The 16580-nt window shown below is 48.3% G+C and overlaps 1 protein-coding gene and 1 pseudogene across 1 annotated transcript in view; one reads left to right on the top strand and one right to left on the bottom strand.

The window, feature by feature from the left end:
• Positions 1-16580, bottom strand: part of LOC147892765 (phenylacetaldehyde reductase-like) — a 101851-nt gene that overhangs the window by 61596 nt on the left and 23675 nt on the right. The window lies entirely within an intron of this gene.
• On the top strand, positions 6555-7014 carry LOC147892766 (uncharacterized; annotated as a pseudogene).

Raw genomic sequence — 16580 nt, forward strand, 5'->3', positions numbered from 1 at the left:
AGGTTTGTCTTCGCCGCATCTAGACTAGTAAACTTCCTCTCCAGCAATAGGCTTTCTTGTGGCGGTGTTGGTAGGGGCATACTTGAAGGTGAGGCCAATTCGGTGTAGAAGGTGATTCCTTGGAGAAGGTGTTGCCAGGCGTGGACAGCAAGAAACTGTTGAAAAGGTCTTGCAGGCTGCAATCATCGAAGCAGCCTCTTCTCCCTTCCCATATTCTCTTCCAGCCTCCTCTCTTCTTTTCCCAACCTCCTTCCTCTTCTTTCGCACATCCTCTTGTTGGAATTATATCTATAATTCAGCAGTGACCAATGTAATATAATAAGTTAGTTAGGGGCACTTTTCCCTCATTTAGAGGTTTTTCCCCCTAACTGCAGTTAGTTCACTAACTATGGTTAGTGACTACTAAGGTTTTGTCACTATGACAAAACCTTATCTACACTACTTTGAGTTGTACTCTTTTTACACACTCTATTGAGCATCTACAGCTTCCAAGCTCTTGACTCTCTCACTCTCTCTAGCTCTCACACTCTTTGGCTCTCATTCTTTCTATTCCTTCATTTGGTATCAGAGCCTGGTGCTCCTTGCTCCCTCCAGCTTCAACCATTGCCTCGACTTTCAGCCTCAGCAAATCTGACCGTACAGTCCGTACGACTGTACGGATTTCTAAGACTGACGTTCGCCGTACAGCTCTGAGTTTCCGTACCTGCAACCGTACCTCGCCGTACGCCGTACAGCTCGGAGCTCCCGTACATCGCCGTACGATCCTGTCGCCTGCCGCTCAGACATCGCCGTACGATTCCGCCGTCGACGTACAGCGCCGTCGACCTGTACTGTTGGTACCTGTACTGCATTTGCTTTTTTGCTGTACCTGTCATCTGCAGCGCCGTACACCGTGGACAGATACCGTACGGTATCTGTCGTGGTCACCGTACCTGTACGGCACTTCCCGTACAGTGCCGTACAATCTGTACGGCACTTCCGTACACTATTCAGTACAATCTGTACTGAATCTCAGTACAGTACAGCAGCAATTCTTCTTGGTTCCGGACAAAAGATTTGCAGGTGTCTCTTGGCTGGTCATCTTTGATTTTTGGCAGGCTGAGTTTGCAGACAGCCATTGTTTGGCTAAGTATTCTGCAAGAACATTTGGGGCATTTTGCAGATTGAAGCCATTGCAATCATTGGGCAATTTTGAAGCTATCACAAGAGCAAAATTGCAGATTCATCTGAAATTTGGGGCTTTTGTTTTAAAATTGCAGATTTGGGGCTTTTGACATTTTTACCCCTTTCTGGCTGCAATTTCTAGCTACAAATTGGGGCTTTTGTGTTTGGAGAGCATTTTTTGGAGTATTCAGTATATACTGCCTTTATTGGAGTGTTTGGAACACTTTTGGCAGATTTTGGAGAGTGTTCTATGCTTGGACAGATTTCTGACAGCTCAAGTGCAGAAATCTAAGTTGCTTATACAGCCCGTGCTTGGGTGTGGTTTGGGAGTTGTGCATTTTATTCCCAGTAAGGGAATTCAGCTTTGTATCTGCTTCAATTCCTTTTTCAGATATGGCCCATCAAAATCAGAATGATTTTCAGTTCGGTGGTCTTTCTCAGGAAGACAAATTGGATGGTACCAACTACTCCCTCTGGAGTTTCATGGTACGTAATATTCTGATTTCTCGCAATTTATGGGATTATGTCAATGGGGATGAAATCCGACCAGCAGATATTGCACCTGCTACCCCTCCTCATCAAGGAGGTGGAAGAGGTCGTGCACAAGGTGCAGCTGCAGGACAAGTTGTTGGTGCAGCTACAGTTAATACTCCTGAACAAAAGAGATGGGATTCACGAGATGCCTTAGCTTTGTCTTGCATCTCTCTTTCAGTGAAAAGATCAATCATTCCGCATATCCGGTCGTGTAAGACCTCCAGGGCAGCGTGGGATATTTTGGAAAGCATGTATGCAGCACGGAATGATGCCAGGGTATCTTTTTTAAAAAGAGAGTTGACCAATACACATATGGAGGAGGGTGACTCCATGTCAGCCCACCTCACTAAGCTACAGGATCTCAGAGAGCAGTTGTTAAATATAGATGAAATTATTCCTGATTCAGAGATGATTACAACCACTCTAAATTCTCTTCCTGAGTCTTATCTCAGCTTTCATACTTCGCTGAATTTATCATTGAGGGGGGGTGCAAATCCTCTTTCTTTTCATGAGCTGATAGGACTTCTGCTTCAGGAAGAGCAGACCAGGAAAAATTTGGCTTCACGTGCAGGTGAACAAGCCATGCTCTCAAAATTCAAATCAAAAACAAAGGGACAGGCAAAAACAGCAGCAAATCAGCCTTCCAGTGGGTCAGGACAGCCTTCACAAAAGGCTAAAAGTGATGCTAGCAAGCCCAAAAAGAAGGGTTTCTGTCACTACTGCAAAAAGCCAGGTCATCACATAGCAGAATGCAGGAAAAGGATTGCAAAGGAAAAGAAAAACAGCTCAGGAATGGCTGTTTCAGATTCAGCCCCTTGTGCATCTGACAGTGGGGATGCTGCAGCCAACTTTGTTGGTCAAGATTATGCCTTTTTATCTTGCATTTCTGATTCTAGGTTGGCTGTTCCAGATGCTCGGGATAGTACAGCTTCATGCAGTGATGACACTTATGCATTTTTGACTTGCAGTTTTGACTCTTCTTCAGATGCATCTGCTTTCAGTGTTGATGAAACACTGAACATCTGGTATTTTGACAGCGGTGCATCCAAGCACATCACTTCGAGGAAGTCTCTTTTTACTTCCTTGCATCCACCTCCTGTTGGTAAGAAAGTCACTTGTGCCAATAACTCCTCATATTCAGTACGTGGCACAGGAGAAGTTGAGCTCACTGCCATTGATGGCTCAATTTTCAGACTTTCTGATGTTTTATATGTGCCTGGCATAACCAAAAATCTCCTTTCAGTGTCCACTCTTAACAGAGATGGATTTCAGGTCATCTTTGAGGATGACAAATGTGCTGTCCGGGACAGGGAAGCTAACAATGCCTTAATGTTATCTGGTACTCTGCTGCGTGGGCTTTTTCAGCTTGATATTTTTCAGAAAAGAGCAGCTCATGCTTTGGCAATTTCTTCCCCTACAGTTGCCATGCAAAATGCAGAATTATGGCATGCCAGATATGGCCACATGAATTACAACAGCTTGATGACACTTCAGAAATTTTCCATGGTTGATGCATTGCCCCCTCTGGAGATACCTCCTCCACATCCCTGTGAAGGGTGCATTTTAGGTAAAATGCATAGATTTCCCTTCAAAAAGGATGGTTCAGTTAAAGCTGTTCGAAAATTGCAGCTTATACACAGTGATGTCTGTGGTCCCATGAGGACTCCTTCATTGGGTGGTCATCTCTACTTTGTCACATTTATTGATGACTACTCCAATTTTACTTGGGTTTATGGGCTGAAAAAGAAATCTGAAGTGTTCACAGTGTTTAAACACTTTTCAGCCATGGTTGAAAATGAAACCGGGCTCAAGATACAGATATTACGCACAGATAGAGGTGGGGAATACCTATCTGCAGAATTTGATGCTTTCCTCAAACAAAAGGGTATTGTGCATCAGCTCACAGTCAAGCTGACCCCTCAGCAAAATGGCAAAGCTGAGAGGAAAAATAGAACCCTCATGGAGATGGACAGATGTATGCTGAAAAGCAAACACATGCCTCATAAATTCTGGTTAGAGGGTTTGATGTGTGCCAATTACATTTTGAACAGGGCTCCCACTAAGGCTTTAAAAACAAAAACACCTTTTGAGGTCTGGAATGACAGGAAGCCTTCAGTGGATCACTTCCGAGTCTTTGGATGCCTTGCCTATGCACATGTGCCAGTTGAATTTAGGCACAAATTGTCAGATAAAGCCATCAAATGCATATTTGTTGGATACAGTGCAGAAAGCAAGGGGTATCGTCTCTACAATCCTGCTACACGCAAAATCATTGTAAGTAGAGATGTGATATTTTCTGAAAATTCAGCTTACACTCAGGCTGATTTTCAAATGCCTTCACCTTCAGAAGATGTATTTCAAGGGTTGCTACCCATTGCATTGGGTTCCCCTGCTGATTTTTCTGATCCACATCAGAATTTACAGCAACCTTCAAATGCTTCAGTTCCGCCACGGGATGTCATGCCTCCTCCACAGGAAGTGGAACAAGTTGTACAGCAAGAAATTGCAGACATACATGCAGCCAAAACAGTCCCAAACTGGCTGTTGCAGACTCTCCGGGAGAGTAAACTTGATGCCCCGTTACCTGGCAGGACTCGCAGTGCAGCAAGGCACATGGAAGGTGCTAATTCAGTGGAATCAGCATATGCAGGTACTCTCCTTGATGAAGAGGAGCCTGCCACATTTGAAGAGGCACAAGGTAATGTGCATTGGATGAATGCCATGCACGATGAGTTGCAGTCCATTGCCAAAAATCAGACTTGGGATGTTGTGGACTTGCCACCGGGTAAACATGCTCTTGGAACCCGATGGGTATTTAAAGTCAAACGGAAGCCAGATGGCTCCATTGACAGATATAAAGCCAGGCTGGTTGCTAAAGGCTATGCTCAAAAAAAGGGCATAGATTATGAGGAGACTTTTGCTCCTACATCCCGGATGACCACCATCCGATCAATAATTGCAATGGCTGCACATTTTGAGTGGAATGTTCATCAGTTGGACATCAAAACAGCCTTCTTAAATGGGGACTTGCTGGAAGAGGTGTATGTCAAACCACCTCCGGGTTTTGAAATTACAGCAAATGCACTTCAAGTCTGCAAGCTTAATAAAGCTTTATATGGGCTGAAACAGGCCCCTCGTGCATGGTATGCCAAAATACATGCCTTTTTGACCAGCAAGGGGCTGCACAATAGTCCTACTGAGAGCACCCTCTACATCAAGATGGATGGGGGGGAAATATTAGTCATCCTTCTTTATGTTGATGACTTACTGCTCACAGGGTCCAATGACGACAAAATTGCAGATTTCAAAACTGATTTGCAGACCCACTTTGATATGTCAGATTTGGGGCTGCTTCATTTTTATTTGGGGATCCAGTTCTCTCATGAGAGACGTGGCACTGTTATGTCTCAGTCCAAGTATGTTCAGAAACTTTTGGACAGATTTAACATGCAAGAGTGTAAGCCCATATCTACTCCTATGGAACCAGGGCTGAAACTTACAATGCATGATGCAGGAGAATCAGTTGATGCCACACTTTACAGTCAAGCTGTTGGATGCCTCATATATCTCTGCAATACTAGGCCTGATATTCAGTTTGCAGTATCTCAGGTGAGCAGGTATATGCACAGCCCTAAAACTATGCATTGGCAGGCAGTTAAGCGCATCTTCCGTTATTTGCAAGGCACCAAGTCTTTTGGCTTACTATTTCCCAGGGGGGGTGACTTACAGATGCATGCCTACAGTGATTCAGATTGGGCTGGTGATTATGACACTAGGCAGTCCACTAGTGGCAATTGTTTCTTTTTGGGAAAATCTTGCATTTCATGGCTAAGCAAGAAACAATCTACAGTGGCTACCTCATCATGTGAAGCTGAGTACAGGGCAGCTTTCACAGCAACAGTGGAATGTGTCTGGCTGAGACGTTTATTTGCTGATCTTTATCTGTCTTTGGAGGGTCCTTCTCCAATTCTCACTGATAGTCAGAGTGCCATTGCAGTGGCAAAGAATCCAGTGTTTCATGCTCGCACGAAGCACATTGAGGTTCACTATCATTACGTCAGAGAGAAGTTACATGCAGGAGAGATCAGTATGATCTTTGTGTCCACACATGACAATGTTGCAGATATCTTCACCAAAGCACTACCACGTGAGAAGTTTGAGGCATTTCGCAGTGCCCTGAACTTATATCCATTTGGTGATTGATCAGCCTTGTACATGACATTGGCACTGCAGGGGGGTGTTGGAATTATATCTATAATTCAGCAGTGACCAATGTAATATAATAAGTTAGTTAGGGGCACTTTTCCCTCATTTAGAGGTTTTTCCCCCTAACTGCAGTTAGTTCACTAACTATGGTTAGTGACTACTAAGGTTTTGTCACTATGACAAAACCTTATCTACACTACCTACAGCTTCCAAGCTCTTGACTCTCTCACTCTCTCTAGCTCTCACACTCTTTGGCTCTCATTCTTTCTATTCCTTCACCTCTCCCTTTCACCAGAGCTGATTCTCCACCCCTCTGAGATGACGACTTTGTCCAATATGACCGAGAAACCGGTCAAGATCCCTCTATTCAATCCACCCTTCCTGTTGACCGATAGTTAGATGGCATCGTTCTTCAGTCTATGACCTGTCCGACTTCATCCTTGTGGGAGTTACCAAGCCAGATCTGCTTGCAAAGAACCTTGGAATCCTTGAGCAAAAGGATGCAGAGACCATGGTCTAGATCAAGGATCGAGTAAATGCTCATGTTCATTCCTTTACTTTTCAGAATAGTATTCGACCACATCAAGCACATGATGTTGACAAAGGGGACTTGGGAGCATTTGGCGTCTCTCTACAACAGAGTCTCCCCCATGAAGCGAGTCTCCCTCGAAGTGCAGATAAGAGTGTTGAACCCCCCAAGTCTGCCACCATGCGGCAGCATATCAATAAAATGCAGGTGCTTCAATAGGAGGTACTCCAGGCAGGCAAGGAGATCTCTCCAGAGGACATGGCCATCACATTGTTGTCCCAATTATCATCCCAGTATTCAGCTTCTTACTCTTTCTCTTTATCACCAGTGGGAGGTTAAACACTCTCACGTGGGAAGAGATTATGCCCATGGTGCTTCATCAAGAGAAACGTTTCTAGAACCCTCCACAGGGCGCATGTGCGGAGGCTTTGGCTGTCCTGCAAAACAAAGGGAGGAACAAAGGCATCGGTAAGTGGAATTCTTCTTCATCCACCTCCTCAGAGAAGAAGATTGATGCAGAGAAAAAGGCCTTGAAGGCAGAACGTGCATGCAACCGTTGTGGCTAGAAGGGTCACCACTAGAGGAATTGCCCTGAGAGAAATCAAGGCTCGGTTGAAGTCAGGCGACGTGCTATCAGCGACAATTCCACAATACTAGTTTGTAAAAAGGGAAGGCTCAAAATTTTCCCGGATGGCAGAGGGGGGAAGCGTTTCTCCAAGGTATTGTTTGTACCATCACTGAGCTTTCATTTGCTCTCCGTACATGAGGTGTTCAAGCTTGGCACACGTGGGAATTTTATTTTCTTTTCCCCGGTTTCGAGAGTGGTGTGCTCTAGTTGAGACCAAATCAGAGCTGCCCGTGAAAGCTCTCCAGGCTAACAAAAGAGGTGAGTTTTTTTCACATGCTTTTGAAAGATTTTATGCTGAAAAAGGCATCAAAAAAGAGCTTGCAAACACAGGAACTCCTCCGAGAATGGAGTGGTTGAAAGGAAAAACAGGACCATGGTGGAAATGGTTTTAGAGGTCAACATCTCTTGATGTCACCTAGAGAGAGGGCCATCCTTGTGGGTCTGCCTGCCCAGTGAGTGAGGCTAGGGTAGATGAGTGAGGGCCAGTGTTGTGGGTGTGGCCGCCCCTCTTGTGAGGCTTAGGTAGAGTAGGGTTGGCATGATGCTCAGTACGGGAGGGCTTGCTGGCCATGTGGAGGCTGTTCAGGGCCTTCCTAAGGCCTCCTTTGCTGCCGCATGGCAGCCCCCTTTGAGGTGCCTAGGAGTTGGCTCCCTTATGAGCAGGTCCGCTGGAGGGCAAAGGGCACAGCCCCTTCATATTGGCTGTGCAGATCCTGGTGGAGGGCTAGGAGCAGTTGGCCCTAGAGCCTAGCCTGTCGGCTGGCAGGTCCAGGCCTTAGGGCCTTGTGCAGCCCTATATAGGCTGCTGTTTGGGTCGGCCCGCTAGGCCTGTGGGTCGTCCATGTAGGCAGTAGGTCAGCCCAGCCCCTTGCTGGCCGACTAGGAAGCTGGGGGGCTATTTATAGCCCCACCCCACTTGCTCATTTTATCACATCTCATTCCGGTCTCAGGCAGAGGAGCAGAGCCACCCCAGTGTTGCAGTTCAGGAGGATTGCCAGGGTAGGGAGCAGTTCTGCCACTCTTTGTGCCTCCCATGTTCGTGGTTGTTAAGCTGTCTGGCTCAGCTCTCTTTCTTTCTTTCTTTCTTTCTCGAGCAGCCTGTTTTGTTCCGAGGTTTTCCCCAAGTTGTAGCGGGGTTTTCTCCAGAGATCACTTGCAGTTCTCTTGTCCCTTTCTCTCCTTCTCAGTGTGGTGTGTGTGTGAGGCATGCTCTCTCGCTCTTCCATTCATTTCCGCTGCACTTCTCACATGGTATCAGAGCCATGGTTGGCTTGAGACCGGAGAAGCACAGGGAGTGTTGAGCCACCACACAAAGAAGAGAATTAGGGTGCTGTTCGGAGGTGTCTTTGAGGAGGAGCATGTTCGAGGAGTGGACTGTTCAGGTGACCAGAAAAGGGGTGACTTTGAAGGGTGTTTTCAGATCAGAGAGGAGGTGTTTCCAAAGGACGGAAAGCGAGGTGTGAAGGTACATTGGGCTGTCAGCCCCTTCATCCTCTTCTTCCGCCTTCTCCTTTCTTCAACCCTCAGTTCTCTTCTATCCCATCTATCATCTCTTTCAGTTTATCATCCTCTTCACTCCGACATGGCACCTTTGTCTTAGATGGCAGAGAACAAGACTAGAATTCTAGTGTTGCCCACGTTCCCAATTGACCGGCAGTTGGATGGGCTCAATTACGGCGTCTGGCGGGTAATGATGGAGTCTGTGTTACAGTCATACGACCTAGCAGACTTCATCTTGAAAGGTGTTGCCCAACCAGATCCCCTGGCGAAGGACCTTGGCATCCTGGAGCAGCAGGAGGCCGAGACCCTGTCTTGTTTGAGGAGTGGACTGTTCGGGTGACCAGCAAAGGGGTGACTTTGAAGGGTGTTTTCAGATCAGAGAGGAGGTGTTCACAAGGGACAAAAAAGCGAGGTGTGAAGGTACATTGGGCTGTTAGCCCCTTCATCCTCTTCTTCTACCTTCTCCTTTCTTCAACCCTCGGTTCCCTTCTATCCCATCCATCTTCTCTTTCAATTTATCATCCTCTTCACTCCAACATGGCGAGTTTGTCCGAGATGGCAGAGAACAAGACTAGAATTCCAATGTCGCCCACGTTCCTGGTTGACGGCAATTGGATGGGTTCAATTACAACGTCAAGCAGGTGATGATGGAGTCTATGTTACAATCATACGACCTGGCAAACTTCATCTTGATAGGTGTTGCTCAACCAGATTCCCTGGCGAAGGACCTTGGCATCCTAGAGCAAAAGGCTCAGCTTTGGGACCGTGTTAATGCCAGGGTAAAATCATTTATATTTCTTAACTGTACTCCTCAGGTGATGAATCACGTGAAGCACATGACAGTGGCCAAAAGTATATGGGAGCATTTGACGTCCATGTAGAACCGAACCTTTCCCATGAAGAGGGTCTCACTGGAGGTCCAGGTGAGTCCTCATCGATGCAGGACCACATCAACAAGTTACAGGAACTTTAGCACGAGCTCCTCCAGGCAAGGAAGCAGATTTCATCAGAGGACATGGCCATTACTCTCCTATCCCAGTTATCCTCTCAATACGGGGCCTTCTATTCATCCTTGATCACCAGTGGTAGGGTGAATGAGTTGACCTAGGAGGAATTGGTCCCTATGGTGCTTGACTAGGGGGAGCACTTCGTCGATCGTACCTATGACAGTCAACCTAAGGCTGTGACAGCTGATCAAAAAGGCAGAAAGCAGTTGACAGCTGAGGAATGAGAAGCTCTCAAGGCATCTCGTATGTGTAACCGATGTGGCCAGAAAGGTCATTATTGGTGTCAATGTCCCAACAAAATGCAGAGGGGTCCAGTAACAAGATGGCCAACGATGTGACTGCTGCGACCACGTATACTCCAGCCTTTTAGTAGCACTTGGCAGGCGCTGCCAGCAGGCTTTCCGAATCAAAATGAAGGATTACTTGCTTGTTTGTGGCAGTTGGACCTGCCGATCACGTGCATCGAGCAATGGGTCATTCATCAGATAGGCTTTCAGGCAAGACCTCGAGCCACGGGGAGTTGTTCTCGCTGACTCAGGTGGCATGTTACCAGTATCTATTTTGTTTGGACGTTATGACCTGGCAGATCCAGAGGGGGTCTCCTACTGTACTGATGCACTTAATGTCTGATGCTGCAGGAGATCCAGATGGGTCAGTAGATTGCCAATGCGGGAACCCAGACACAGTCGATTGATCCTTGTGAGCTATTATCAACCCGTTGTCATTGGAGCATTGAAGTTCATCGATCTGGCGACAGTGTACCAGTTTGGAATTGAGAGGGGGCTATCTAGCTCTACGATACAGGTGCCCATGCAGGGAAGCAGACCTTGCACTGGAGGTAGTATCAATTCGATTATTGTTCCAAGATCCTCTGTTGGAGTCACGTACCAGTACCAGCAATTGGATTGTTGTACTAGATGAACCAGTGTACCATTACCAGACAAGAGGAATACCTAGCACCTGTGGCCTGGGAGAAACAATTCTAGGTTTCCACTGATCGTGCTGAGGTGGTTCGAGCCATGGGGAGGCTTCTTCGACAATACCTGTGGCAATCTTCTATAGTGAAGCACTACACAACGGAATCCTTCAGTTGTTCTAGCGGCACACCCAGCTCCCTGGCTTCTCTATTCCATCCAGGAGCTGAGAAAGGTGTTAGAGGTCAACATCTCCTAATGTCACCTAGAGAGAGAACCTTGCTTGTGGATGTGCCATCAAGTGAGTGAGGCTAGGGTAGATGAGTGAGGGCCAATGTTGTGGATGTGGCCGCCCCTCTTGTGAGGCTTAGGTAGAGTAGGGCTAGCACGACGCTCAAAGCGGGAGGGCTTGCTGGCCATGTGGAGACTGTTCAGTGCCTTCCTAAGCATTCCTAAGCACTGCTTTGCCTAGGAGTCGGCTCCCTTATGAGCAGGTCGGCTGGAGGGCAGAGGGCACAACCCCTTCATATTGGTTGTGCAGATCCCGGTGGAGAGCTAGGAGCAGTCGGCTCTAGAGCCTAGTCTATCGGCTGGCAGGCCCATGCCTTTAGGGCCTTGTGCAGCCCTATATAGGCTGTTGTTTGGGTCGGCCCCCTAGGACTGTGGGTCAGCCATGTAGGCAGGAGGTCAACCCAACCCCTTTCTGGCCAACTAGGAGACTGGGGGGCTATAAGGGGCGTAGCACATGGGAATAAATAGGATGGGAATGGAAAAAGGTGGTCCCAAGTGGTCCCATGCATATTTCTATCCTATTCCCATCCCACCATGTGCTAACAAAAAAAGAACTAGGGATGGGTTTAGGTGAAAGAGGACACATGGCATCATTTCATGTGTTTAGGAGGTGGGGACCACGTGGGGACAAGGATACATGTCATCGTTGCATGTTTTTTAATCCCTAAAAAAGGGGAACCCATTTTGGCTGCCAGGGTCTAGAGGCCATGGTCCAGGATGGGAGAAAAAGTGGCTACTCCCATTCTAAATCCATCCTAGACCACTTGGTGTAGGATGGGAGTAATGATGACAAAAAGATTCCCATGCTAGCCCCATCCATGTGCTAAGGCCCTAAATAGCCCCCCCACTTGCTCATTTTATCACATCTCATTACAATCTCAGGCAGAGGAGCAGAGCCAGCCCAGTGTTGCACTCCAGGAGCAGTCCCAGTAGAAGTGTGGAGCAGTTTTGCCACTCTCTATGCCTCCCGTGTTCATGGTTGTTGAAATGTCTGGCTGAGCTCTCGAGCAGCCTCTTTTGTTCTGAAGTTTTCCCCCAGTTGTAGCGAGGTTTTCACTTGCAGTTCTCTTGTCCCTTTCTCTCCTTCTCAGTGTGGTGTGTGTGTGAGGCATGCTCTCTCTCTCTCTCTCTCTCTCTCTCTCTCTCTCTCTCTCTCTCTCTCTTCAGTTCATTTCCGCTCCACTTCTCACATGGTATAAGAGCCACGGTTGGCTTGAGACCTGAGAAGCGAAGGGCGTTTTGAGCCAACACACAGAGAGGAGAATTAGGGTGCTGTTCCGAGGTGTCTTTGAGGAGGATCGTGTTCGAGGAGTGGACTGTTCGGGTGACCAGCAAAGGGGTGACTTTGAAGAGTGTTTTCAATCCAGAGAGGAGGTGTTTCCAAGGGTTCCGAGGTGTCTTTGAGGAGGATCGTGTTCGAGGAGTGGACTGTTCAGGTGACCAGCAAAGGGGTGACTTTGAAGGGTGTTTTCAGATCAGAGAGGAGGTGTTTCCAAGGGACAGAAAGCCAGGTGTGGAGGTACATTGGGCTGTCAGCCCCTTCATCCTCTTGTTCCGCCTTCTCCTTTCTTCAACCCTGAGCTCCCTTCTATCCCATCCATCTTCTCTTTCAGTTTATCATCCTCTTCACTCCGACATGGCAACTTTGTCCGAGATGGTAGAGAACAAGACTTTGTCCGAGAGGGCCTTGCTTGAGGGTGTGCCCGCCCAGTGAGTGAGGCTAGGGTAGATGAGTGAGAGCCAGTGTTGTGGGTGTGGCTGCCCCTCTTGTAAGGCTTAGGTAAAGTAGGGTTGGCAGGATGCCCATTGCGTGGAGGGCTTGCTAGCGATGTGGAGGCTGTTCAGGGCCTTCCTAAGGCCTGCTTTGCTGCTGCATGGCAGCCCCCTTTGAGGAACCTAGGAGTCGGCTCCCTTATGAGCAGGTCGGCTGGAGGGCAGAGGGCACAGCCCCTTCATATTGGCCGTGCAGATCCCGGTGGAGGGCTAGGAGCAGTCGGCCCTAGAGCCTAGCCTGTCGGCTGGCAGGCCCATGCCTTAGGGCCTTGTGCAGCCCTATATAGGCTGCTGTTTGGGTCGGCCCCCTAGGCCTGTAAGTCGGCCATGTAGGCAGCAGGTCAGCCTAGCCCCTTGCTGGCCGACTAGGAGGCTGGGGGGCTATTTATAGGCCCCCCCCACTTGCTCATTTTATCACATCTCATTCCAGTCTCTGGCAGAGGAGCAAAGCCAGCCCAATGTTGCACTTCAGGAGGATTGCCAGGGTAGAGGTGTGGAGCAGTTCTGCCACTCTCTGTGTTCGTGGTTGTTGAGCTATCTGGCTGAGCTCTCGAGCAGCTTGTTTGTTCCGAGGTTTTCCCCTAGTTGTAGCGGGGTTTTCTCCAAAGATCACTTGCAATTCTCTTGTTCCTTTCTCTCCACTCTCTCCTTCTCAGTGTGGTGTGTGTGTTTGAGGCATGCTCTCTCTCTCTCTCTCTCTCTCTCTCTCTCTCTCTCTCTCTCTCTCTCTCTCAGCTCCTGGGGTATTCTATCAGTCTTCCGCTGTACCTACCCTTTGTTGGTCGATTTCTAACGTACTTGTCATATACTGAGATCTTCGCCTCACCCAACTCTGCCTCCGCTTACTGCTCCGCCTCGCCCTGCTCCCCCTCCGCCCTCTGCCTCCGCTTACTGCTCCACTTTGCCTTGCTCCGCTCTCTGCCCACCCTGCTCCGCTCTCTACTGGAGCTGCTCCCTGCTCACTGCCCGCGCGTACACCTCGGTCGCCCCCCCTGCTCACCGCTCCACCTCCAACCTCCTTGGCGGCTCCTCCACCCGTTGCGCACCCTCTTGCCTAGCTGTGCACCCTCTGCATCCCCGCCCCTCCGCTTTGCTGCACCTTCAACCCGCAGCCCTCCTACCCGCCTCCAACTCCCTCCTGCTCACTCTAGCCTACGGCCTCAACCCACAGCCCCCCCCTATGCTACCTCCTCACCATTCCGCTCCAGCCCACAGCCCCCCCCCCCCCACGCTGCATCTCTACTCTAACCTGCTCCCTCCGCCTTGACCTACAGCCCTGTCTGTTGAGCTCCCCCACTCTCTCATAGCCTCTCACTTCCCCTTCTTTTTCAGCCCCGGACTGGGGGTGCCTCTCACCATGGGGAGGGGGCTCATGCTCCCACTCCCGCTCCTGCACTAACACCTGCACCAAACATGGGATCAGCAAAAAAGTATGGGGAAAGGTGGCAAAGATACGGATAAGCCACCAAGAAAGACGATGTCAAAACCAAGAAACAAACACAATTGAAACTCCAGGATGTGAACACACGCTACAACCGAAGTGGACTCGGAGTTGACAGCAAAGCGAAGGCGGGCTCCACCTCAGCCTCAGCTTCAGCTCAACTTCAGCTTCCGCTTCCTTCTCAGCTACATCCTCATCCTCAGCCTCAGCTTTAGTGCAAGCCTCAATTTCAGCTTCAGCGTCAGCCTCCGTTTTAGTGTCAGCTCCAGTTCCATCCACAGCCTCTACATCCGCAGCTACAACTACTACTCGCACTGATATACCCATACCCATGACATCGTTTGCTCCATCCTACCCTGGGATAGAGGTGTTGTCACTGACATCATCTCTTCCATCTCTCCCTTCGTCTCCCACTACAGTTTTCTCACCGATTATGACACCTACTTTGGAGGGTCATACACTATTCCGCACTACGCCTTGACCTTTCTCTCCCCTCTACCTCTCAATCAGCCCACGTTCCCACACCCTGCTGGGATCTCCTCATCCATGCCACTCTCATCTCCATACCACACTCATCTCACCCAATCATCACCCAGCCTCCAGTCTCATCCTCACACTTTCATGCCACAGTCTTTTCAATTCCCGCTAGGGCACGGACGAGCTGCCCCATCACAGGCTTGGGAGAACCTGCTGATGGAGGTACATAGTATCCCGGAGCCAAGATGGAGTTGTCACGCTTCGCACAGGAGCAGACACGCTTCACCCAGGGACGGCTCAGGCTATCCGAGACCCGCCTGACCTTATTCAGGGACTCAGGCAGGAGATCTCACAGCTCCGACAAGATTTCACTACTATACGCACAGTCCCAGGGAGCATCCCAGTAGTGGAGGCACAGATTGGAAGCATGCAATCTGCCATCAAGGAGACGTCAAGATGGGTCAACGTAACCAAACGGGAACTTGCAAGGGTAACCGTTTCGGCTACCCTCTTGGAGCAGCAGCAGAGAGCCAGTAAGGCTCTCAACATCACAGTACGTGGGATCCCACGCAGCAACAGCGAGATCAAGCCCACAAGGAGGGGAAGTGGACAGTAGTACAAGATAGACGACTCCTTACAGGCACCCGTCGGACACCGACCTCTCCTCCCACATAGGGAGGCGGGGTCTTTGAGACTCAGATATCCGAGACCCTATCCTACACCATCTAGAATTGTAATGGTACCTTATGGTCAAAACCAAGAAACTTCTCGGAATCCTATACAGGTCACGACATAGTCTTTTATGCAGAGACACATCAGAGTCCAAAGCATCCACTACCAGTAGTTAGCGGATATATACATGGGAGTCAGCCTACAGAGATGAGACAAGGGATACAGAAGGGGTTCGAGGATCAGGAGGAGTCATAGTCCTTTACAGATCCACACTTTTGAAGGCCATCTCAGTAGAGCAAAGAGATGCACATTCACAAGGCAGGGGATCCCATGAGCCCAAAGAACTACAGGACCATTATGATTGGACATGTCATGTCCAAGATTTATGCATCAGTACTTGATTCCGAGGTCAGCAGATTTGCGAAGTGTCAAGAACTTAGAGTAACAGGACCCACCGAAGTATTCACATAAAAAGTTTTTTGGAAGTCTGGTACCTTCACACTTGAAATATGACCAAGCATTTCCTTCACTACTTCAAATACCTCTTCACATTCACAAGTCCATTTCAATGGCTCATGCTTCACGACCTGTTGAAGAGGATACAAAACCTGAGATAACATATGAACAAAACGAGACAAGTATTTCATCTTTCGCAAAAATGTGTGTAACTGTTTAGTGTTTGCGGGAGCATCAAGCATAATCAACACCTTGATTTTACTTGGGTCAAGTTCAATCCCCTGCTCAGAAACAATATGTCCCAACACTTTCATTCTTGTCCTTGCCAGATAACACCTATCAGGATTGAGCTTCCCTCCAATATCATCCAGCTTTTGAAGTACTTGGTCCAACTTTTCACAATGCTCTCTACGCTTACTGTACACACATATATCATCAATAAAAACTTTACAAAATTTATCCAAGAACGGTGCCAACACCGCATCCGAATTTCCTTGATAATGAGAGGGAGCATTTGAAAGGCCAAAACACATCCTTCTATATCTAAAACAGCCCCGTGGAGTTATAAATGTGGTCTTCTCCTGATCCTCCGGTGCAATACCAATCTGAAAATAGCCTGAGTAGTCATCACATAAACTATACATCTCATGCCCAGCCACTCTATCAAGTATATCATCTAAATGAGGCAAGGGATAATGATTTCTCTTCGTTACTGCATTCAAGGGCTTGAAGTCCACACACCCCCTCCACTTGCCATTCTTTTTGGGTACTATCACCACAGGACTGGCCCAATCAGAGAACTCTACAGGATAGATGATATCAGCCCTCAACAACTTAATTATTTCCAGCCTCAGGACTTCTGTCTGCTCAGGACTAAGTCTTCTCATCTGTTGAAATATCGGCCTTGCATTCTCCTTAAGCTGAATCCTTAATGGCTTACCTTTGAATCCTCTTATCTGTTCATATGAAGTAATGAACAAATTTGGAT

Source organism: Dipteris shenzhenensis, chromosome 16, assembly GCF_047967505.1.
Source record: "Dipteris shenzhenensis isolate YYH24624 ecotype China chromosome 16, Dip_SZ_1.0, whole genome shotgun sequence".
In the NCBI taxonomy this organism is placed as follows: Eukaryota; Viridiplantae; Streptophyta; class Polypodiopsida; order Gleicheniales; family Dipteridaceae; genus Dipteris; species Dipteris shenzhenensis.